Raw genomic sequence first — 25481 nt, forward strand, 5'->3', positions numbered from 1 at the left:
AGGCGCTGGCAAGTTCAATGTGTGGTAAGGACCCAGTCTCTGCTTCCAAGATGGCACCCTGTTACTGTGTCCTCACATACTGGGAGATGGAAGGAAAAAAGACATGAACGCTGTGTTCACACACAGCAAAGGAGATAGAAAGCAAAAAGTCCCTGCTAGTTACCTCCAGCCCTTTCGTATCTCTTAAAGACTGCATCTCTTAATATTGTTGCATTAGAAATTCAATTTCAACATGGATTTTGAAGAGGACACAAGGTTCAAACCATAGCACCCACCAAGAAAGCCTAAGTTAAATTGAATATATACATATATAAAATAATATCAATTTATTATGTACTAATAAATATAAATAATATACTATTTGATATTGTAAACTATTTCCTGATTAAATATTATTTTATTAAATAATATTTAGTCATTAAAAAGAACAAGGCATTTTTGTGGATGTGAAGTTTTTCAAATTTTTAAATAAAAAAATAAGGCAAAGAACTGAGTGTATACTATAATTCCTTTTGTGTAATCTTAAAAAGTAATATGCATATATAAAGATTAATCTGAATGATGTCCCATCCATAGATTAGAGTAAAGCAGGATGTGAAACACTTATGACACATTTTCTCACATTCCCTACCTAGGGTGGGAGTATGGGAGGCACTTGAGAATTACCACTCAGTTTTCTAAGTTCATTAGTCCTTGGTGAAGGAGTGGGGAAGAAATGACTGTGCTCAGTGTTTCAAGAAATTTTCATGCATATCATGCAGTTTCCTTATTGAAACATTTCCTATTTTGTCTCCTTATAATTGAGGAAATAAATGAGTTTTGCTTTTTCTCTATTTTAAAAAGGAAATAGCTTTAGTGAAATAAGAGAATTCTTAACTACAGTTCGCAGTTTTTCAGACACTCCTATCAAAAAAAAAAATGACAACAGCCAAATTCACTCTGTTCTTGGTTGCCAGATGCAATTTAGTGGCATAAATGTAGCTTTATTCTGATTTATCTAAAAAATGTATTATTTGCATAAAATTAGTGTAGTGCAAAATATTAAACTATATAAGTACTGTAAGAAAACATCAGTAAATTTCTCTAAAACATAGAAAAGGTTTTCTATGACTCAAAATCTAGATACAATTAAAGACAAGATTTATAAAAATGACTAAATAAAAATAAAAACAAATTTGTGCATGAGGAAAAATCTTAAGCAACATCAAAGATAAATCACAAATTGTGAAAAATATTTGGAATATTTATCAAAAAAGATAAATTTTCTAATATGTAGGAAACTTTAAAAGTGTAGAACTAAAGTCCAAAAGTCCCGTAGGAAAATGTGCAAAAATCATGACCAAGGAATTAATAAAAAATATTTTTAAATTATCAATTTCATTCACAATTAAAAATAAAAATTGAAAAACTACATTTAGATAATATTTCTTTTCTATCAAATTGGCAAAATGTCAAAAGTTTACAAGGTAGCCTATTTGCAAGGCTTTAGGGAACAAATCCTCTCATACATTGCTGGAGAAAAATGCAGTTGTTTTTATTATTGGAAAGTACCTGGGATGGTTTGGCTGTGTCCCCACCAAAATCTCATCTTGAATTGTAGTTCCTATAATCCCCACACGTCATGGGAAGGACCCAGTGGGAGGCAATTGAATCATGGGGCAGTTACCCTCATGATAGTGAGTTCTCACAAGATCTAATGGTTTCATAAGGGGCTTTTCCCCCTTTTACTCGGCACTTCTCCTTGTTGCTGCTATGTGGAAAAGGACGTGTTTGCTTCTTCTTGTGCCATGATTGTAAGTCTCCTGATGTTTCCCCAGCCCTGCAGAACTGTGAGTCAATTAAACCTCTTTCCTTTATAAATTACCCAGTTTGGGGTATGTATTTATTTGCAGTGTAAGAACAGACTAATACACTATCCAAATGCCCATATATAACCAATTGTTTGAGGGAACTAGGGTACATAAACACAATGGAGTACTAAAGGGCTATAGCAATGAAAATCAAGGCTGAGGTGGGCAGATCACTTGAGGTCAGGAGTTCGAGACTAGCCTGACCAACATGGTGAAACCCCGTCACTACTGAAAATACAAAAATTAGCTGGGTGTGGTGGTGCTCGCCTATAATCCCAGCTATTCAGGAAGCTGAGGCAGGAAAATTGCTTGAACTTGGGAGGCAGAGGTTGTAGTGAGCCGAGATTGCACCACTGCTCTTCAGCCTGGGGGACAGAGCGACACCCTGTCAAAAAAAAAAAAAAAAAAAAAAGAAAAAGAAAAAGAAAATCATCCCTATAAACCTATAAACTCATATAATTTCTAAAATATAGTGAGAAAAATAAAGTTCAAAAAAGTGTGTAGCATGCTACTTTTAGTGTAAGAAAGAGGTAACTAGAAAACAGGCATGTATCCACTCACTTTTACAAAAAGAAACACAAGAAAGATAAAGTAGAAAAGAATGCAACTGGTTTCCTATATATTAGAGAAAGGAGAACAGGGTGGAAAGGATGGGGAGGGAATGATTTTCTCTGAGTAAACTTTTTTTGGAATACTTTTGACATTAAAAGCATAGTACACATTCAAAACATAAAATTAAACAAGAGGAAAAAGACCTGAAGTGTATCAAACAGAAATACATGAATTCAGTTATTTCAAATAAATAATATAATCAAACAAAAGGGAGGAAAAAAAAGTAATTCAGGTAATATGTGAACTCAGTACTTTGACTGTAGAACCTTATCTAAAGGGAGAAAACTGCAAATGAAGCTTAACTATTTTTTACTAGATTTTGGGACTGCTATGCATGTCATAACTCTGAAACTTTTATATTTAATATAGGATTGAGAAAATGAGTAAATATGTTCATGTTAGGAACCAGGGAAAGGGGAAACACAAATATAAAATGGGAGATACAAGAAGAAATTCTGAGGGAATTAGATGAATACATATACACACAAATTTCCTATATTTGTCCAGTGAATTATAATTATACCTAAGTAGCCAAGAGCACATTTAATATACAGATATTGGTTTTTAAGTATCATTCCATACTAAAAAGGGCTCTTACAGTCCTTGACTCTAAAGTTGAGACAGGAAATATATAAGTTGAGAGTCAAACAGATTATTATGCCAACAAGAAAGTGCTCATGAGAAAAACAAATGATGTGGGCATGTCAAAAGGACACTAAGCCACTTTAAATGGATTATCCCAGTCAAGTCTGGGACAATTTGAGAATCGAAGTAATTGATCAGTCATTGAATGCAATAGTAATCCACCAGTCCATATTGACAATTAATTGGAATGAAAGAATGAAGGACTTCTAGCAATGAAAGTAGATAAGTTAGAAAATCATCATTTTGCAATCACTGTTAAAAAGATTTCTTCCTTTCACAAGAAATCTTGATCAATGGATGTTAAATCAAAGTGGGAGGGAGGAAGGGAGAGTAGTTTGATGCAGAGAAGAATATTTGCATGCTCTTTAAGAGTTTCCTTACAGGTTGTTTATTAGTTGCAAGGGAAAAAGTTATTCTCCACTACACAGTGGAAACTCTGAGCAATGACCTAACTGAAAGATCTAAATTAATATCACCAGTGAGAGACAGTCATGTGGCTCCTAATGTGTTTGATCCCCTGTGAAGAATACTACATCACTTATATAATGTTCTGGCAAGGAATACATATCCTGAATGTAGTCATGAGGAAATATCAGATAAACTCAAATTGAGTGACAATGTAAAATAACTTCTCTGTGGTCCTCAAAAAAAATATCTGTGCCAAGACAAAGAAAACCGTAGAATAGTTTCAGATTAAACAATACCTAAGCGAATAACATCTGAATATAATATATTATCCTGGACTAGCTTGAAAACTGGACAAAAAGGTGTCATAAAGAACATTACTGGGACAGCTTGCAAAATTGGCATGGGGCTGTTAACTAGATAAAAATATTTTATCTATGTCAAATTTCTTGAACTTGGTAATTGTATAGTCATTACATAAGAAAACTTCCTTATTCCTGAGTGACATATATTGGGACATTAGGTAGAAAAGGGTGAACGATTGAACTTGTTCTCAAACAGTGCAGAAAAAGTATATATCTGTGTATTACATAAACATGTATTTATATCACTATATTAGAGAAAGAGAAGATGAAACAAATGTAACAAAAATGTCAATAACTGGTGAAACTGAGTAAATGTATAAGCGAGTTTTCTGTGTTAATCTTGCAACTTCTACGTTAATTTTCAACTATTTCAAATTTGTGAAAAACATGGCAATATATCTGAAGGCAATAGTATTTCAAATTTGAGTCTTAGTAGAATCAGGTCTTGTTGCAAGTGAATGAATAGAGATAATAAAATTTGAAACTGCAAAAACTTTCATCTCATTTGTCTTGAAAGCATCTCAGTTGACCAGATATTTGTTTCATTGTGTTGTATAAATGAAATGAATTTTATTAAGTATTATAGCAGTAAGAAAACCTTAGTGCTCATTTTTAAAAATCAGACACTATCAAGCATTTTAAATGCACTACTAATCATCTTCTAATGAACTCCTTGTAAAGTTGTGCTATCTTATGAGCAAATATTAAAGTCAGCTATTTCCCTCATAGAAATTCCCCAAACAAGGTCCTGTCTATATTCTTTTAGCAATGTTCTTTATAGTCCATCAATATCAAATGTGATTTCATTATTACATATTTATGTAAACTTGAATTGAAATGTAAAATAGTTACTTAAAATTCTGCCCAGATAGAAAAGAATAAGCAGCAAAAGATTTCATTTTAGTACCCACTGATCTTCCAGCCCCTGTAGACATGATTTTCTTCTTTATACTTGTAGCAATATTTACTAATATTGCTAGACTAAAACATATTCTTTTGACTCAGGTTTAACATAAAATAAATCTACATCTAATTGCCTAGGCAATTTCACATCCATCCTTGAACTCTTTAGGCAAAACACTCAGGGTAGGTATGTGCAGCCACCGAAAAAAAAGATTTTGCTTTGTACTTGCCTCTCATAAACATCTCCCCGAGTCTATCAGAAAACCGCTTTTGTAAAATAACTCAAAGTGGCAATTTTACATGAATAATTTTCTGACTAATCATTTTTAAGTAATAGGAATTAAACATGCAAATAGGAATGAAAACTTCTTTAACACTATTTAAGGCAAGAAAAGACTACATAGAATATTATGTCCTGGTCCTGTTCTAAAGTTTTCTGGATCACATAATTTTTTGTTTTGTTTTGTTTTGTTCATTTGTTTGCTTTCTTTAATCAACTATACAATATGTTTCTTGAGCAATTAGGGCTGAAGAGTAAATATATTATCAAAGTAATTGTATTAGTGGTTACCAAATAATAACTACTTCAAAAATCAATTAATGAAATGCAATTCCAAGCTCAATGTAATTTTCTAACGGTAAAATTATGCAAAGAAAAATGTTGTGCCTGGCCCAAAGTTCAATTTATGGAAAACATCAAATTAAGTAAATTAGAAAGAATTTATTTACAGTGTTCTATGGAATTTTTAAAACATATATAAGGCTAAAGAGAAAAAAAGAGAATAAATGACAGTGTGCCTGTCATTCAGTTTCAAAAATGATTAATTTCTAGTAAATCTTTTCTTCCATATCCCCCCACCCACCACACCACTGGATTATTCAGAAGCAAATCCATAATCCATGTATTTTTCCTGCAAATATCTAGCACATATCTCTAAAAGATATACGCTTTCTTTAACATCATAACCTAAATATCATTATTACTCTAAAATAATAATTCTTAATTGTCATCAAATATTAGAAGCAAAAATTTTTTAAAACACCAACCTACTAAAATTAGTTATTTAAAAATATACTATATGTTCCTAGTATATGTCAGACACTATGCTAAACACCCCTAATATAAAAATGAACATCCTCTTAAAATGGTCAAGTGTTTTGGATAAATAGGTAGGCAAAATATGAAAGTGTTATGACAGAAAAAAGAATGTGTGTGCTTTCAGAAGGCAGAACAATGGTATCAAACCATAATGGGACAAGAGCTACAGCAGAGACAACTTCAAACAGGTGACACCCTGTGAGAAGTAAATCAAGTGCAGTACTGTGTTAGAGCTCCCTTACACCAGCTTGCCAGAGCCAATTTGCATCTCTTTCCAATTTCACTTTCCATGCCGCCACATTGGTTCACTTGGCCATGATAGGGTTATTTACACCACAGAAACATGCAATCACCAGAGCTTTCCCTCCTGTCCTACAGAGAGCTGGCTGTTAAACATTTTTAAGCACAGAAATAGGTATGTTAAAGGGCTTTCTAGGTAGAGTGGGCAACTTATGCTAAGGCTCAGAGATGAGAAAGGATGTAATGATATGGTTTAGCTGTGTCCCCACCCGAATTTCATCCTGAATTGTAGTTCCCATAATTCCCACATGTTGTGGGAAGGACCCAGTGGGAGGTAATTTAATCATGGGGGTGGTTACCCCATGCTGCTGTTCTTGTGATAGTGAGTCATTTGTCCAAGATGTGATTTATTTATTAAATATAAGGATTCCCCCTCCCCTTTGGCTCAGTTCTTCTTCTTGCTGCCTCCATGTGAATAAGGATATATTTGCTTCCCTGTACACCGTGATTGTAAGTTTCCTGAGGCCTCCCAAGCCACGCAGAACTGTGAGTCAATTAAATATCTTTTCTTTATAAATTACCCAGTCTCAGGCAGTTCTTTATAGCAATGTGAGAACAGACTAATACAGATATTAAATGGTCAGTTTATCCACAATATCAAGTAGATTTGGTGAGACCCTATTGTCAGGACAAGAAACATTCTTCTCTCAGATAGCTGTGGCTCACTTTCTTATCTCCTTCAAATCTTTGCTGAAATATCACTTTCTCAATGAGGATCGTGCTGACTACTCTACTTAAAATTGCAAATTCCTCCAACCTACCACCTTGTTCACCCTTGCCCTGCTCCATTTTATCCTGAGCTCTTGTCATCTTCTAGCTTCTTTTTCTCCTTACTCCTTACCTCAGAATGTAAGCTCCATGAAGAAACACGTTTTACTTCTCCATCAGTGTTTCCTAAATGCCTGCACTGTGTATGGCCTATGGTAAGTATTGAATGAATTACAATTAATCAATCAATCAAATGAATATATGTTATAGAATTCCCGCCTTAATCGAAGATACAAATTTGACTTTTTAGCTAGGTGGTGTGAGGAGGGGAGAGATACATAGTAACTAACATTTATCAGGATCTGTCTACAAAGCATCAGATAATGTTGATGGGTGCTTTACTTCTCTCATTTAACACTTATATGAACCCTGCAAGGTAAGCAACTATTATGATTTCAATAATAATGAAATTGGGAGTCAGGAGGTTTAAGTAGCTAGCTCAAGATAATGGAACAAGTCAATCAGAAATCAGAAATTCAAATCCAGGTATGTCTTTGCCTGATTCCCAGTATTTTTTATTACACCACATTAACTTCAGAGTTTCTATTCAATACACATTTTACAATAAATTTGATTTCAAGGTAAACATCACACATTGTATGTGGGGTTTCCTGAGAAACAATATCTGAGACTCTGAGATGTGTTTGCAGGTGGTGCGTTGAAGAGGGTGCTCAGCAGCAACACCTGTTGGGGTGAAGGAAGCAGGACTGAACACAGGGAGAAGCTGAGCTGTGATGCAATTGCAACAGAGGCCTCAGCCTATTCTATTAGGGGTTTTGGAGTAAATAACCCTGCAGAACTGTTCTAATTGAGGCCAGGGAACTAAGCTCACAGTAATCAACACTCTGGACAGCTCGGAGAATGACCTGGTCTTAAAGGTGATCTTGGTGGCATACCACAGCATCTATTATATGACCAGATTAATATTATTATTATTCTCAAAAATACTAGAGACTTTAACTAAATTAAATTCATTTAAAAATATTTTAACACAGAATAATAAAAAACATAGGAGAAAATAAAAACCAATATTTTTGTATGATACACAAAATAAATACCAAATAGCAATTTAAGATAAAAAAATAGATAGTAATCAACTTAGTGGGAATCCAGAAGATTCTGTATGCCTTACTTTTGTACTTATCAACCAAATCAAGCCCCTTACCAAGCTAGCTTTTGTACTAAGTCTCAATTTGCTTGCCTTCATTTCATAGACTCCTAAATTAGCATATTTTGAGAAGAAAAATAGGAGAAAAAATATTACCATCTTTACAAAGTATTTTTTGCATTGAAAAATGTAACAAAATAATTCAACATATATTTAGAAAACTTTTAGAAGGGTACTGGCATATTTGTTTTTTTGGATTCAAAGACGGGACATGGGCCAGCTCTTAATGGATAAGGATCACTTTTGGTTAGATACTCATGAAAAAAACATCATGGAGAAGTTGCTCAAACTCAATCAGGAAGGATGAGCAGGACCTTATAAGTGGATATTGGATGGAGCATGAAATAGCACAGAGGAAAAGGAATGTTGTGTTTAAATATGCAGAGGCAGAACAGTGCCAGGGTCTCAGGAATGGTTAATATTATAACCCATATATCTTGAGAATTTAGGTTTTTATTCTTGTATAGTGGAAGATAAAGCCAAAAAAAAAGTACATTTGAAGCTGTGTCATAGGACTTGAAGTTCAAAATAATAAATTTGGTGTTTATTTAGTGGGCACTGGGATATAACAAAATGCTTTGAAGAAAGCTGTGCTATCATCAAAACAGCTTTTCTATATGGACCTATCATAGGACAGCCTGCCCTAGTACTTATTAGCATGTATGGGACCTACAGCAAGACTGTAAATGAAGGCCCCCATTCCATATATCTAATAATACAAAAGTATCCTCCTACCTTGAAAAATATTTCTCAATAATCTGGAAGACTAAATTCAAACCATAATTTTTTTGTTCTTCAGAATTCCAAGCCCAACCCGGAATCATAACCATATTGCAATAGGTGACCCTGGCCCCCTCTACCAGCTATCTCCTGCTTTCTAACAAACCATGAGTAGCCCACATATCCAACTGGGGTAAGAGAAGAAATGGTCCACTTGCTTCTCCCACCCCAATTAAACAGGTAGCCTTGCCTCTAGGATACACACAACTGTTGTGCTCAACTTTTACTAGGAAGGATCCAGGAAAGAGATTTCCCTGGCCTCAGAGGAAAACAAAAGTCACGAGTCTCGGGTTCCTAAAGGATGATCTAGAAGAAGATGTGCAGGCTCCCTGTGGACATACCTGTCTGACCTCAGAGATTCTTTTTTCTTAGGGAAGAGGCACAGCAGAAGAGGACCTCTGGAATCTAAAACTTAAAGCTCAGGCTTCGGGCAGGGGTCCTACTGCCTGGGTCTAAAGTTGTGGTGCTTTGATATACCGGGATATGATGAAAAAAAGAAAAGCACATCTCATAGAATGAGCTACAGGTAAAGAAAAGATCTGAATTACAGTGGAAAAGGTGTCAAAAGAAATAAATGAATGAACGATAGAAATGTTGTGGAAGAACTGTCAATAAAATTTGATGTCCAAAGATGAAGGAGAGCTATGACACAAAGGGGTGTTTCAGAGGTTATTCTTAATGTCCAAGCCTGGGTGACCAAGTAAATGTAGGTGTTCTTACCACAGGAACCTGTTTGAAGAGCAATTAATGCATCTGAAAAAGAAATTAAAATGCCAGTAGAGGCTATTCTCCCATGATATTTGCCTGTAGGCACATCTAACTCTATTTTCATGGGAGAACCAGGATCCATGATTCATTTCTGAACCTTGAAAGGAATAATAAAACTGTAAACACAAACTATCTCATCACTCATGTAAAAATTATTTCCCATTCTCATAAACACATATAGTCTTGCCACTTTAAATCAAATTATTTGGTTGAGCAGCACTTTTCAGGATATTTAGACATTGCTAGAAGGAGAAACTGTAAGATTTATATTCCAGTTCTTAATGACTCACTCTGCTTTAGCAAATGGAAAATTAATGAAATTGTTGTTGCTAGTGACAGAATAATTTATCCAGCCTTCCTTTGAATAAGAATAGCAGTTAAAATTAGAAGCAACAAAAATAATTGTGGTATATGGTAGTTTCTGGTGTGTGACAGCTGGTTGAATATTTTCATTACCTCTCAGGTGCATATAGGGACATGATGATCATAGGTTAGCTAATGGTAGTGTATGGAATAGTGTACACATGTAGGAAGTTAGAATGATATGAAATATCAATAGTTTCTTATAAGAAGGTTTCTATAACCTATTATTTTCCACGATCTCAAATCCTTACTGTTCTTGGGTAGGTCTAGAAACATAAAAGCCATACATTTATCTTTTCCCTATATAATTAAAAATGATGACTTTAAAATTAATTTGTTGTTATTTTACATTTTTATCAATTTTAAGATTAACTTCAAGTACATGTTTTACAATTATTGACAATTTGTGTTTGGTAATACAATGTAAAAGACTTAAGGTAAACAAATTCTATTTCTTCAGGTCAGCAAACCCATGTTTCTAAGGGAATTAAGCGCATATGGATGTAGGCAGTAGAAAACCTGTATTCTTCTTACAGAATGTGTGTGGAAAATGTTCCTTTCAAAACAACATGTTTCCCCATATGGGAAGCAGGCTTGCAGCAAAGATGTCGTCGAGTAGACAGTGAGAGTGGCAGTCAGCCATCTGGGCAGCAGACAACCGTCATGAACTGCTGCTGAGGGCACTTCTAAGCACAGAAATTGACTCTCAAAGACAAGACCCTTTTGGCCTATCCCTGCTTGCATGGTTTGAGCTATCCATTACTTGACTTGTTCAAAATTCCATGCCTTTCTAGAAGATGATTACTACTGTCAGTGAGTTTATTGCACCCATGGACACCTAATTCCATTTACCCAAATAAGCCCTAACGTATTCTGCTATTGGTGACTACAGTAAAACCTATTGCAGAACTAAAATGTTATTAAAAGATGTTTTTGGCATTTGCAGATGTTCTAATTACTGTCACCATGATCAATATAATGAAAATATCCACATCCACAAAGGTTTATTAATATCCCTTTATAATCTCTGCCTCCCGCCATCTCTCATCTTTATATAAAATTCTATAGAACGGCAACTAATCTATGGTGACAGAAAGCAGATAATATCTTAGATAGATCTTAGATAGAATTATAGAATTATATCTGTATAGAATTATACAGCATGTACTGTTTTTCATCTGGCTTATTTCACTCATTATAAGTATTTTTTAAGTTTTCATCATAATTATTTTGATATTAATCTATGTCTCTGAGTATATCAATATTTCACTATTTTTATTGCTACATACTACTTTATTGCATGGCTCTAGCACCATTGTTTATCTATTCATCTACTGATGCACATTTCTGTTGTTTCAAATTTGGAGATATTAAAATAAAGCTGTTATAACATTTTTGTACAAGTCTTTGTATGTACATGAGTTTTCATGCTTCATGTAAATACCTGAGAATGAAATGGCTGGGTCAGATGGTAGGTAATATGTTTAAGTTTAAAGAAAAAACCTACCAAACTGTTCCCAAAGTTGTACAATTTTATACTCTACATCCTCTCCAATACTTTATATGATCAATCCTTTTAATTTTAGGTATTCTAATATGTTTATAGTGGCATTACCTTATGGTTTTAACTTTCATTTCCCTAATGACTACTCATGTTGAGAACATTTTCACTTGCTTATTTGCCACTAGTTTCTCTTCATGGTGAAATATCTGTTCAAATAATTTTGCCATTAAAAAAATTGGGCTATTCATTTTCTCATTATTGAGATTTGAGAGCTTTGTATATATTCTGAAATCAAGTCCTTTTTCAAATATGTGATTTTCAATATTTTCTCCTAGTCCGTGTGTCGCCTTTTCTTACTTTAAATAGTGTTTTTTCAAAAAACAGAAATTCTTAATTTTGGTAAAATCTAATTTATCTTCTTTTTTTCTTTCTTTCTTTTTTCTTTTTTTTTTTTTTTTTGAGACAGAGTCTTGCTCTGTTGCCCAGACTAGAGTGCAGTGGCATGATCTCAGCTTACTGCAACCACTGCCTCCTGGGTTCAAGGGATTCTCCTGCCTCAGCCTCCTGAGTAGCTGGGATCACAGGTGCATGCCACCATGCGCAACTAATTTTTGCATTTTTAGTAGAGATGGGGTTTCGCCATGTTGACCAGACTGGTCTTAAACTCCTGACCTCAAGTGATCGGCCTGCCTCAGCCTCCCAAAGTGCTGGGATTACAGGCGTCAGACACCAGGCCCGGCCCCTTTTTTTCCTTTTATAGATTACATTTTGATGTGAAAATCTTTACCTAACCAAAGTCCACAAAATTTATTGTCTATTTTTTCCTAAAGATTGTAGTTTCGATCTCACATTTAGGTCTACGATCCATTTTAACTTAATTTTTGTATGTCGTGCAAGGTATGGATTCAAGTTAATTTTTTTTCTTGATGGATATTCAATTGTTTCAACATCATTTGTGGAAAATCTGACCTTTCTTAAGTGAATTGCATTTGAAACTTTGTTGAAAATCAATTGGTGAATTGTCCCCTTTAAATTTGTATGCATATATTGAAGCCCTAACCCCCAGTGTGATAGTATTTGGAGACAGGGTCTTTGGGAGATCCTTAGGTTTAGATGAGGTCATGAAGGTGGGGCCTTCATGATGGAATTAGTGCCCTTACAAGAAGAGATACCAGAGAGCAGGTGGTTTTTCTCTCTCTACATGAATTCACGGAGGAAAGGCCATGGAAGCACAAAGCCAGAAGGGTGTCTGCAAGCCAGGGAGAGGGCAATCAATAGAACTTGACAATGTTAGCATCTTGACCTCAGACTTCCAGCCATTAAAACTGTGAGAAAATAAATTTCTGTTGGTTAAGCCATTCAATCTATGGTAGTTTTTGTAATGGCAAAGCTGACTGAGCTAATTAAAATGGCAATATATGTATAGTTGATTTATGGACTCTTCATTCTGCTACATCAATCTATTTGTCTAACTTGATATCAATACCACATTGCCTCGGCTAATGTAGTTTTAAAGTAAGCTTTGAAATCAGGTAGAGTTAGTCTTCCAACCTTTCATTTTTTCTAAATTGTTCATATAAATTTTTGGTCCATATAAATTCTAAGTCCATATAAATTTTAACATCATCTTGTCAATTTCAACAAAAAAATCTTAGTAACATTTTGATTGGGATTGCAGTAAATGTATAGATCCATCTGGGATAATAATACTGACTCTTACAACATATGAACATAATATCTTCAGTTTTCTCTTGGAATCATTTTGTAATTTTCAGTGAACAGATTTTGCACATCTTTTACAAATTTATCTGTAATTACTCCCTAGTTTTTGATGCCATCATAAGTGGTATTTTTAATTTCAATTTCTAATTATTTATTGCTTGATTAAATCATGGGTACCTACAAGATTATTTATTGACATTTTTCAAAATGGCTCAGGAAAAGTTAGTGGACTTAAAGTCCTTTAAATACTACTGAAATATTCTAAAAATAATCTTGCACTTTTCCTAAATGTCTGGAATAGGGAATAAGGCATTTATCACATAGCATACCTTTCTCAAATACTTCTCATTTTCGTTTCATTGTATGAACAAGGAATAAGAACCATGCAATGCCAAATACAGTTGCAAATGCTCCTTTTATGCAGGTACAGTCTTAATCAGAATATGTGAGTAATGTTACACTCAAAGATTTTTTTCGCAAGGATTTAGAGGACTTTAAAACATTTCTTTTATAGGCATCAGAAGTGATTAGTGCAATGACAGTGAATCTAGCCAATTAAAATCTTTGTTGCCTGTCCAAAGTATGATTTATAACGAGTCATGATTTATTAACAATTGTATAAAGGAAAAATTAAGAAGCAATCATTTCGACATGGAAGGAATGAGAATGACAGAGACACAGAACACTGGCTGAGTTCATTAGCAAGAAAATTAACTCCAAGTGAAACATTTTTGTAACCATTTTTGAAGAGATTTTCAAATTTACATTATTTTTTCTTATCTTGTGGCACCTGAAGGGAATTATTTGTCTGAATGACATGCTGAAGAATAATAATGAGAGACTGAATTGTTTTTATAAGTAGCTCAATTTCCACCACAGAAAATGACCTTATGTTTTAGACAGTAGAGATAAATAAACCATTTTATGGAAAAGTACTAAGACACCCTGATGTTTCTCCAGCCTTCTATGAAAAGCTGATACCTTTTCTGTAAACAATCATTCATGTAAGCAGGTCCTTAGCTTTCCTCTAGAAGAAAAGTCCTCTTTCAAAAATCTCCTTGCATTTAACAGAAACTTTCTAAACAACCAATTTCCCAACTTACTTAAAACTAGTGTATTTTTTTTTACATTAGTTACTGGTCAGTTACTGATAATTTTTACCTATTATGATGAGCGAAATCAAGAATTTAGGCATACCTGAGTCTAAGGTACACACTAAGACATTAGCAAGATTATTATTACTATTATTATTATTATTATTTATTATTATTATTTTTTTTGAGACGGAGTCTTGCTCTGTCGCCCAGGCTGGAGTGCAGTGGCCGGATCTCAGCTCACCGCAAGCTCCGCCTCCCGGGTTGACGACATTCTCCTGCCTCAGCCTCCCGAGTAGCTGGGACTACAGGCGCCCGCGACCTCGCCCGGCTAGTTATTTGTATTTTTTAGTAGAAACGCGGTTTCACCGTGTTAGCCAAGATGGTCTCGATCTCCTGACCTCGTGATCCGCCCGTCTCGGCTTCCCAAAGTGCTGGGATTACAGGCTTGAGCCACCGCGCCCGGCCAGCAAGATTATTAAGTAAATTCAAACAACAGCAGCAACAACAACAATTTTTTTTTTGTACAACTAATTTTATATTTCAGGTGAAGGTGTTCAGAGAAGTTCAGAGTAAGGATTCAAATTATGTTTATTAAATTATCTTCATTATTGTGGAGGTGGTCTAGTTCAAATGCTAAGGTGCTCCTATACAAATATCATCATTTGAGATATGAAAAGGAGGTTGTGTGTGTGTATAATTTTTTTATGAATTATGGTTTCTCTAAAATCAGGATATAGTTTCCATTAATCCTCTAATGAGTTCCTTGACATCAAAGTCCAATGGGCTATTATATCACAGGTATCTTTTAATTAAGGTCTATATAATGGATCCAGGCATCTTCAGAGCAACAGGTCAGCTTCTACATGCTTATGTATTTGGGTCCTGTGCTGTGCTGGGCTTCCAGGTTCTAACATCCCATTTGGAGATTGTTGTAAGTTCAGCTACTCTTCCATGCCAGAACAGACTAATTACAAAATGTTACTACAAATGAATACCTAAAAGTGAAATAAATCAAGGGGATGATGAGGACCTAACAAATCTCAGTATGATTACTGCATAGGTGGTAAAGCAGGATGTAGCTGATGATGAGACTGCAGCAATGATACGGGAGCAGCTATCACAACAGGGAGTGCCAGAGCAAGCCTTTGAGGAGAAAAATGGCATGACCCTATTTGCTTTAGAGAATTGATTTGCTTTAATGAGTTGATTTGTATCCTTTCAAAAGATATGTTGAAGCCCTAGCCCTCAAATCTGTGAATGTAATTATATTTGAAAATAAGGTCTTCCAGATATAATCAAGTTACAGTGCTTCCATACTGGATCAGGGTGGGCACTACATTCAATGACTGGTGTTCTCATAAAGAAAGATTTTGATACAGAGGCACACGCAGAGGGAAGACAGCCATGTGAAGACAGTGACAGAAACTACAGTGATATAGCTCCAAGCCAAAAAACGCCAAGGACTGGTGGGAACCACTAAAAGCTAGGAGTGAGGCATGGAACAGATTCCTCCCTAGAGTTTCAAGTGCCTGGTGACACTTTGACTTTGGATATCTAGCCTCCACACCTGTGAAAGAATAAATTGCTATTGTCTTAGCCACCCAGTTTGTGGTAATTTATTATGGCCACACTAAGGAACTTAATACAAATACTTTATCAGCATCACAAAGAGGGGAATGGATGAAAAGTGAGCAAGACTGGACAAAGGGAGACCAACTAGGTGGCTGTCCTATAATTTAGGTGACATGGTGGCACTAACAGGAACAGCAGCATGAAGATGGTGAGAAGCAGGTTGAGAGTTGAAGTTGAGAGTTATTTAGGAGGTAGAATGAACAGGATTCGTTATTATGAGAGGAAATTTTAGGAGAAGAAAGAGTCAAGGATAATGTTCAAATTTCTGGTTTGATAAACACTTATAATATCAACTTGGAAAAGAATAGATTTGGTTGGAGTCGGAGAGTAAATGAGTTTACTTTTGTCCAAAGGATATGTGAGATACTTGTGTGATAGCTAAGTTGACTTACCCCATAGGAAAAAGTTCTAGGGTGGAGATAAAATGCTACTATGATATTCTTTGCTTCTCCTATAGCACTTAGTACCTCAATTATTTTAGTCTCCTCTTTATCTGTACATCCTGAAGAGGATGTATTGTTTTGTTTTGTTTTGGACAGCCACAAATCCAGAACAACAGAAATAAAAATTCCCACCAGACACTGTGTTACTTTTTCTGTAGATTATTCACTATAATCCTCACAAGAATCATCTTCACTAAAAGCCAAATTAATTATAATATTCACTAAAATGAAAAAGAAAAAAAAAAAAAAAGCAAAACAATAAACCCCAAGAGTCTCAGGTGCTGGAAAGAGAAGGGTCCCAAGGCTGGAGAAACAAGCTGGAGCTGCACAGGAGTCATGAGGGATGGATGAAGGAACCTGGTGATGACCCCTTGGGAGAGGACGACTGGGATTGAGTCCTTCAAAGGCCAGAGTCCTGGAGCATTTCGACACAAAAGGCACACGCAGTATAAATAACTCTCTCTGTCAGCCCAAGTAAATGTCAAGAGTCTTTCTCTGAGAGAAACAGAAACCCAAGCCTTGGAACTGGAAGAACTGAATTCTTTCAGTGTTATCTTCAAGTTACAGGGATATTAAGCCAAAACGTATACTTGCAGAGGCAAATATGAAACATATAAAATAGATATATAGAAATGCTTCAATAACATGGGCACAAGAAAATCATCCCTCAGCCCACTAACTCCACTGAAAATGGGTATGTGGTAGAAAATAAAAATACCAAAAAAACCCAACCCCACCCAAGACAAGCACACCACAGCTATGCTGAACCACACAAGGAAGGAAAGTTGGTGGAAGTGGCAAATACAAGAATGTGAACCCCAAAAGTGAAACTAACAGGAAGTTTCAAAGAATTTGACATTCTAATATTAATTTCTAAAGACATTCAGCAAAAAAAGATGATATAAGAAACAATGTAAAAGATATTTAAGACGTCCATTGCAGCAACATGGATGCAGTTGGAGGCCATTATCCTGAACCAGTTAATGCAGAAACAGAAAGCCAAATACACATGTTTTCACTTATAAGTGGGAGCTGAACATTGGGCTCATATGAACATCATCATGGGAACAATAGACATTAGAGAGTTGAAAAGAGGGGAGGCAGAGATGGAGGCATGGGTTGAAAAACTACCTATTAGGTACTATGTTCACTACCTGAGCAATGGGAGTATTAGAAACCTAAACCTTAGCATTACACAGTATACCCATGTAACAAACCTGTACATGTACCTTCTGAATCAAAATTAAAAATATAAACAAATAAATAAATAAATAAAAGAAAAGAAAAAAAGATATTTAAAAATAATAAAATAATGGCAAGGATAATACCTCACATTTATCAAGCACTTAGTATTTTCCAGGCATTATTCTAGTATGCATACATACTATACACATTATTTGGCCTGTTAATCACCTTGACCCTATGTGGCAAGTACTATTATTCTACTTTTACAAACCATGAAGCTGAAACAGAGAGATGAACATCAACAAGATCACATATTTCATAAATAATGGAGCTGGGGTTTGAACCCAGGAAGTCTCATTTCAGAGCTCACACTTTGGTGCACCAAGTAGAAATTCTAAAATTACTTTTATAAAATAGTCATTGGAACCTACTCAGTTATTAATTGAACCAAAGACTTGATACAATTGAAGGAAGAAAATTGCATGACCATCTGAGAAAATCTGTCCAGCTTCTATTACAAATGTAGCACCAAATGACACACAGAGAGAAGATACAAATGTGAATAAGGAGGTAAGGACATGATGATGAGGTTAAGTCTAGGTCACTAAGAGTTTCAAAATGGGAGAAGAGAGAAAGTGGGGGAAAGAATATATGCAGAAACAATGCTGAGAATTTTCTAGAATTGAAAAAAACTGCATTCTCAAAAGTAGGAGATGCACAGAGTTTTATTTATTCTTCATTTATATATATATACATATATATATATATATGTACCTACATTAATTATAGCAAAAATACATAATGTCAAAGACAGAAACAGCTACCAGAGATAGAGACAGTTTACCTATAAAGGAATGGTAATTTGACTGACTGCAGAACATGAATGGAAGAAGACAATGTAATAACACTTCAACTGCTAAAGAAAAATGAAATTCGACCTAGATATTTATACCTAACCCAAAATTCACTCATGTGTAGGCAAGGGCAGAATGTATAAGCTAATCATCTCTTCAAATAATAAATCTAAAAGAAATGAGGTGGGTTATAGAGGCAATAGTGGGCAAAGGAATTTGCAAACAAGTTGATAAATGTTAAATAATTAGGTTTTGGTTGTGTCTGAAAAAATACTGTAATAATAATGATTAATATTTCGGGACCAGTAGAAAACTACCTAGAAGATGGGTAGGAATATTTAATTTGGAGTTCAACACACTTAATATTATTTTATTACTCAAGAGAGGAATAGAGCTATTGATTAGTGTTACATGTTAAATATACATATTAAAATTTAAAGGTTAATCATTAAAAGAATAGAAGGTAAAACTTCTAAAGGAAGGAACGACATAAGTACAATGACTATGACAATAGAAGGAAAAGAAAAAAATAATATATTGATCCAGAATGAAACAGAATAATATTTCACATGTGTAAAATTTTACATACAAATTTAAAAGCTCACATATATGAATACATATATATACAATAAATTATAGACACATTTATAGACACATGAGCCATGAGGAAGCATACAGTCAGCTTCAGAATGGTGATATTAGGAAGGAGAGGAAGTACGGAGTGGGATACAAAAGCGGCTTGAAGAGTTTTTATAACATTTTACTTCTAATAAATACTAATCAAATTCAAATATTGAAAAATATTAAAATGCCATATCCAGTACTTAATTTCCATACTATAATTTTTTTGTTTTATCTTTTCTTTTTTGTTTGTTTTTTTGTTTTTGAGACAGAGTCTCACTCTGGCACACAGGCTGGAGGGCAGTGGTGTGATCTCATTCACTGCAACCTCTACCTCCTGGGTTCAAGCGATTCTCCTACTTCAGCCTCCCTAGTAGCTGGAATTACAGACTTGTGCCACCACAACCGGCTAATTTTTGTATTTTTAGTAGAGACAGTGTTTCATCATGTTGGCCGGGCTGGTCTCAAACTCCTGACTTCAAGTGGTCTGCCTGCCTCAGCCTACCAAAGTGCTGGGATTACAAGCATGAGTCACTATGCCCAGTGAAATTTTATTAATTTTTTAAAAGAAAAAAATATATACATCAGAAGATAAAACAAAGAAGCAAGTTCAGGAATGTTAATTAACTTTTCCATGATCACAGGCTATGAGGTGAAAACAAACGAGGAAATACAGATTTCTAATATCAATGTCTGTTCAACTAACTTCGGCTAATTCATTTTTGCATTAACATGAACAGGGCCTGGCATGTGGCACAGGTGCTCAGAATGAGAGGCAACAGCTGAGAAAGTTCTTGGAGGGAAGTTCCTTGCTGACAGTGGTTTGGTATTAAATGCCACCATTTAACAGGTAGCCTCAGGGTTGCACTTGGCATTTGGGGGTCTGTTCTAGTTGGAAGGAAGTCAACTCTCAAAGAATCAGAAGCTATGACCTAAGAAAACTGAAAGATCATCTAGTTCAATTGGCTTAGTTAACAGGAGCTTAACTGGCTTGCTCAAAGTCAATCAATGAGTGGTTGACTCAAATTCTAATGCTATGTCAATTTTACCAGTGCACTAAACTTTATCAAGAGGTAGCAGAACATTGCTGGTATGATGATGTGGTGATGATGATGACAAAGATGATGACGTAGATAAAGATGATGGTGGTAGTGATGATGACAGCTCAGAATTTAAACTAAATTCTAGGCACTCACCCAAATTCTTTGTAAGTATCCTTTTGATTCCTCGTCCAATAACCCCAGTAGTCAGGTATAATCATAATCACCATTTCAGATAAAAGAAATTCTTCTCAGTGACTAATCATTAATAAATGACAGAACAGGTTCCAAACCAGGCAGTCTGACTCTCAACTGGATCTCTTAACCATATGCTGTGCTGAAGACTCAAATGTTAGTTTTCATATATATAGGGAATACTTCTGTAAAAAGTAAACATTTTACCTTCTCCTTGGTGTGCATAAACCCTTATCAAAGCAAGAAAAGAAAAGAAAAAAAAAGATGCTTGAGCCAAACAATACTGCATAATTTGCTTTATGTCAACTAAAGTGAAAATGACTCAAAGTTTTCTAATAATAAGATGCTATTGGTTAAAGGATGTTAATAATACTGTTTATAAGATGACTTAATTTATGGCTCTACTATCTGCACTCAACGAGAAAATAAAGCTTGTTACTTTTAGAGGCAGAACTGTATGGTGGTCAGGAGTCTGAGTTCTGGAGAAAGGGTATTGAGTTTACATTTCAGCAATGACACTAAATTTTCTACTGTGTGCTTAATCAGTACTAGTATTTATGCACTATCAAATTTAAAAAGAATGGTCAAGCATATATTCATTTCACTCAGTCTCCAACCAGCAACTTATCAGTATTTTAATTACCTGCTGAACAACCTCAAGAGAATAAAACCAAAATTCTCAGTATACACAAATTTTATTTGTGAGAAAAACACAATCTAAAATTCTGTTCTGTACACATAGAGAATGCTGGCTATAAAATTTTTATTCCAAGTATAAAAACTATATAGTTTATAAACACGCATAGCTATTACCCAAAGGATATAAACAGCTGCCCAAAAGATTTTATATATCAAAGTTATATCAATTTCCAAGTAATTTAGAAGGAAACAAGTGAAACAAATCAATTCGATTTGTGAAATGTTGGAATTTCTCATGAAAAATATTGAAATGCAAACAAAAGATTTAAAAAACCTAGACCCGGTGAAAAACACGTTACAGACATAGGATATCAAAATGTTAAAATGTCAAAAAATCAAAACAAGAAAATAATCAAGATGGATTAACTTAATAGGCTTCCTTCATTTGAAGCAAAATACAGCTTTTAAAGAGCATAGCTTAGTGATAGAAATCACAAAATGGCATCCAGATGCCACACAGTTTGCAGAAATGGTTTGTTGGTTTACAGAGCTCTTTAAAAAAATCGAATTAGAAAATCACATTTCATATTTTTAAAATCTAGGTTTTTTTTTTTCCTGCTTTTCTTAAAAGCCAAGGTTATTTTTTTATAGAGCAGCAGCAAGGTGGAGTTCAGTAATTTCTCTCCTCATCACATTAGGTGTTCCAGTTTGCCACCTGTTTTACTAACCTATTGTAGTATTTACATCGCTAGTCTGCCCCCTATGGTCAAGCAAGCTCATAACTCCTTTCCACTGCCAGGCAAATTCAAGACGTGAATGTGATCGATGGCAGAAGGGACTTTAAGACTGGACATTATTTAAGAGGTTCATTTGTTCATCTATTCAATCATTCACTGATTCATTTGTTCAGAAAATATGTGGATATTTGATAAAAGCCAGATACTGGGTTCAAATAAGAATATAAACATTTGGGACTTCTTTTCATTTAGATATTATGCAATCATACATCTGGAGGAGCTTACCAAGGTGTATGAAATACAGTTGAGGACACAACATTAGCAAATTTTAGGAAATGAAATAAATTCTAAAGAGTTCCAATAATTTAAATGGTCCCAAAGGATGGAGAATTTAAAGAAAAAAGGGGTGGTCAACAAGGTAAAATCATGGTTGAGAAGTGAAGTCAAATGAAGAAAAAAATAAAAAGACCATTTCATGAGGTAAGTAGCAAATCTCTGGTGACATGTAAGAGGGCACTTAGAGTAGATAATAAAACCAGCTTCCATAGCAAGAAAGTGCGAATAAGAGCATAAGAAAGAAAGAGATGTGAGTTAAATGGGGGTAAGGGGTGGATGTGAAGAGAAAGTGTGGGGCTGGATGCAGACAGGGAGGTGGGTTGGTTATTTTATAGGCTGTGGGAGATGCCAAGTGAAGAGGACTGAATATGTGCAAAAGAAAGTCTTGGCACCAGAGAGTTCACAAGAATAACCATAATTGAGAAGGAATTCAATCTAAAGAATCATTAACTTAAATTTTGATAATACAGCAAAATTTGGTGACTTTTCCATGAGCTACATCCACAGGTTACTTCTTGGTACAAATTTTAGGACGGTATTTTTACAATGAAAGTTTTCTTTAATTGGCACCAACATTCAGTAACAATAAGCTACAAAAGAAAATCTGTTGATTCCCAATTAAGCCTTATTTTCTGGCATTCTACTTGTGACCTCAATGTTTGTAAATATTTCTGGTTCTTTGATTCTGTTGGAAATAACATTGTTTTCCACAGAAGTATTTAATCTTGGACCAACAAAATCAGGTGTCATCTTTCTATAAAATGGACCTGATTTCTATAAAATGCCATCTTTCAACATATTTAATAATCAAAGGAAAGCAAGATTAAGATACAGATCATAATGCATTTATACTAGAAAGATAATGTTTATTTCACTCTTCTGTATATCTACACCAAACATACTATTTCTTCCAACTTTGACATTGAAAAAAACTAATGGCAACTACATGTTCATCAGATAAGGATCAAATGAACTCAGTAGGAGAAAAAAGGAAAGTTGAGAGTAGTTACTTCTGAATTTTCATAAGGTAATATTACTTCTGAATTTTCATAAGGTGATAGAGCCTGAGTAAGATGACTTATCAGAATACTTTTATTTCACTTATTAAGCTGTGAAACGTCAGAAAGACAATAAAACCTGTCATCTGATTGTAGCTTAAAAAACAATAACTTCCTAAATTACTTCTTAGAAGTTCTTTGAAGCAAAAGGCTCATAATGTAATTTTTTTAAATGAAGGCACAATTTGAAATGAAAACAAAACTGGCTGTTCCCATATGCTAGGAGTAAATTACGTCCTATTGCTGTCCTTCCCTAGGAGACGCTCCCGCACCTAAAATTCGATAGAAAAATAAATGTTTATTGGTTGTTGCTTATTCAAGTAGTGTATACACTTACAGCACTGAATGTTAAAAAGGCTCATCTATATTTAATGATAACTGAGATATACTGTTTATTGGAAAATGAGAGTAGGATACCCAAATATGTTTGTCATACCTTCTGTAAAATGTATGGTAAAAAGTCAACTCAGTTTTTCCTCCATAATACATGAGAAGAACCTCCAAGTGCTTGCTTCTTGATGTCTTAGTTTAAAAATAGAGTATCAGTCTCACAGAAGTACACCTCTACTAGTCTAGCCTTCACAGCCTATCCCATAGTGAATCCAGATGTACATTACCTCCACCTACTCTTCCATCACACCCTAAGAGTGATGACAATTACTACTTACAAGTGAACCCTAGGAAAGCTTCACTGCCTTGTGATCGTTGTGATGGCAGTGGCAGGCCATCTGGAGCCGCTGCCGCCATCACACTGGCTGCAGCAGGAAGGCATGGCCAGGTCTGCACACCCATGGAGCCAGCAGGAGCTGGGACAGGCGGGACCCCAACCCCTTCTGAGTTGGGATGGGAGCTCCTTGGGTGCCACTGCAGCTGCCCAAGCCACGACTATGGACCCAGGCATCCCTGTGCTCCAGGGCTGGGAGTAGGCAGGAGCCTCCAGGGCAGGGCTGCAGCCACCCAAGTCGTGGGCAGGCAGGGGGGAGGCAGGAGCTCTGTTCTCCTGGGTGCAGCTACAGCTGCCCAAAATCACGGCCATGAACCCGGGCCTCCCCTGTGCGGTTGGGGGGCTAGGAGCTGACAAGATCCCTGGCTTCTTGGAGGCAGCTAGACCCAGGCATTTCTGCACTCTTGGGGGCCTGGGATCAGAAGTACCTGCTCCCACTGCCTGGCTTCTCTCTGTTTTTGGCTACCATTCTGATTTTGGAGGAAAGTTGGGACTGAGCCCAGGTGCTGTCACAGCCCGGCCAGGTGTGCACATGATCAAAGGAGTGCTGACATGCCAGTACCCTGGCAATTCGCTCCCCTCTGGGCTTTGGGCGCCAATAAGCATAGGAGGGAATCCAATTATGGGCTGAGGGCAGCTTGGCGACAGCAGGAGGCGGACAGGTTCCTGGGCAGAAAGGGAGTGGATGCCCAGCAATGCCCCATCTTCATGCCAGGGAGGGCCTGAAGGCTGTAGGCCAGACTGCCAGTCCCATGGACCGGAGTGGGAACTTGCAGTGTCTTTTCTGGACCTGCCTATTGCCGCTCATGAACCAATCAGCATGTACTTCCTCTCCTCTGAGGCCCATAAAAGCCCCAGGCTTAACCAGAGCAGAGCTGATGTTAGGATGACCAGCTGCAGAGAGGACCCAGGCCCTGTAGGGCCTCCTCTCTGTTGAGAGCTGCAGATGATGGGACGACCAGCTGCAGAGAGGAGCTACCCTCTCTGCTAAGAGCTGAACACTCATTGGGATAACTTGGCTATGGAGAGGGGCTGCCCACTGCCGGTTTTCTCCGAGCTGTTCTACTGTTCGATGAAGCTCCTCTTTGTCTTACTTAACCTCCACTTGTCTGCATACCACATTCTTCCTGGTCACAGGTCAAGAGATCGGGAACCATGGAATGGAGAGGCTAAAAGAGTTGTAACACAAACAGGGCTGAAACATGCCCCTTGCTTGCCACATTGCAGGTGAAGACAAGGAGAGAAGAGCTGCAACCCTTTGAGGGGCGCAGACTGGGGAGCTCCCTGAGCCAGGGCTGTGACTCCCGCTTTGGGGCTATGCAGTTCCTGGTGTCTCTAAGCTTCCAGGCACAACCACATTCCCTGGTGCCAGCCGGGGAAGCTCCTTGCGGTGTGCCTGGTCCAGCCGCAGCCTTACAAAGAGCCCATGCCAGCACCTGGAGCTGCGCACCTCACAGCAGCAGCGCGATTGTTTGCCTGTGCAGTGGCCGGACCCCATGCTCACTCACATGCCCCTGGCCACTTCATGCCTGACTTGCAGTCTCCCTTGAAGATGTGGGAACCAGGTCGGTGGTGTGAACTGAGTGCAGCCTGCCAGGCCAAGTGGGCACACTGAGCCCAGTGGGCCCAAACAAAACTCGGTCAAAGGCGCCACCAGCCACTGGTTTC

General features: G+C 36.3%; 1 protein-coding gene across 3 annotated transcripts in view; it reads right to left on the reverse strand.

The window, feature by feature from the left end:
- PRKG1 (protein kinase cGMP-dependent 1) overlaps positions 1-25481 on the reverse strand; it is a 1334297-nt gene that overhangs the window by 206106 nt on the left and 1102710 nt on the right. The window lies entirely within an intron of this gene.

The sequence above is a fragment of the Chlorocebus sabaeus genome, chromosome 9, assembly GCF_047675955.1.
Source record: "Chlorocebus sabaeus isolate Y175 chromosome 9, mChlSab1.0.hap1, whole genome shotgun sequence".
NCBI classification, from domain to species: Eukaryota; Metazoa; Chordata; class Mammalia; order Primates; family Cercopithecidae; genus Chlorocebus; species Chlorocebus sabaeus.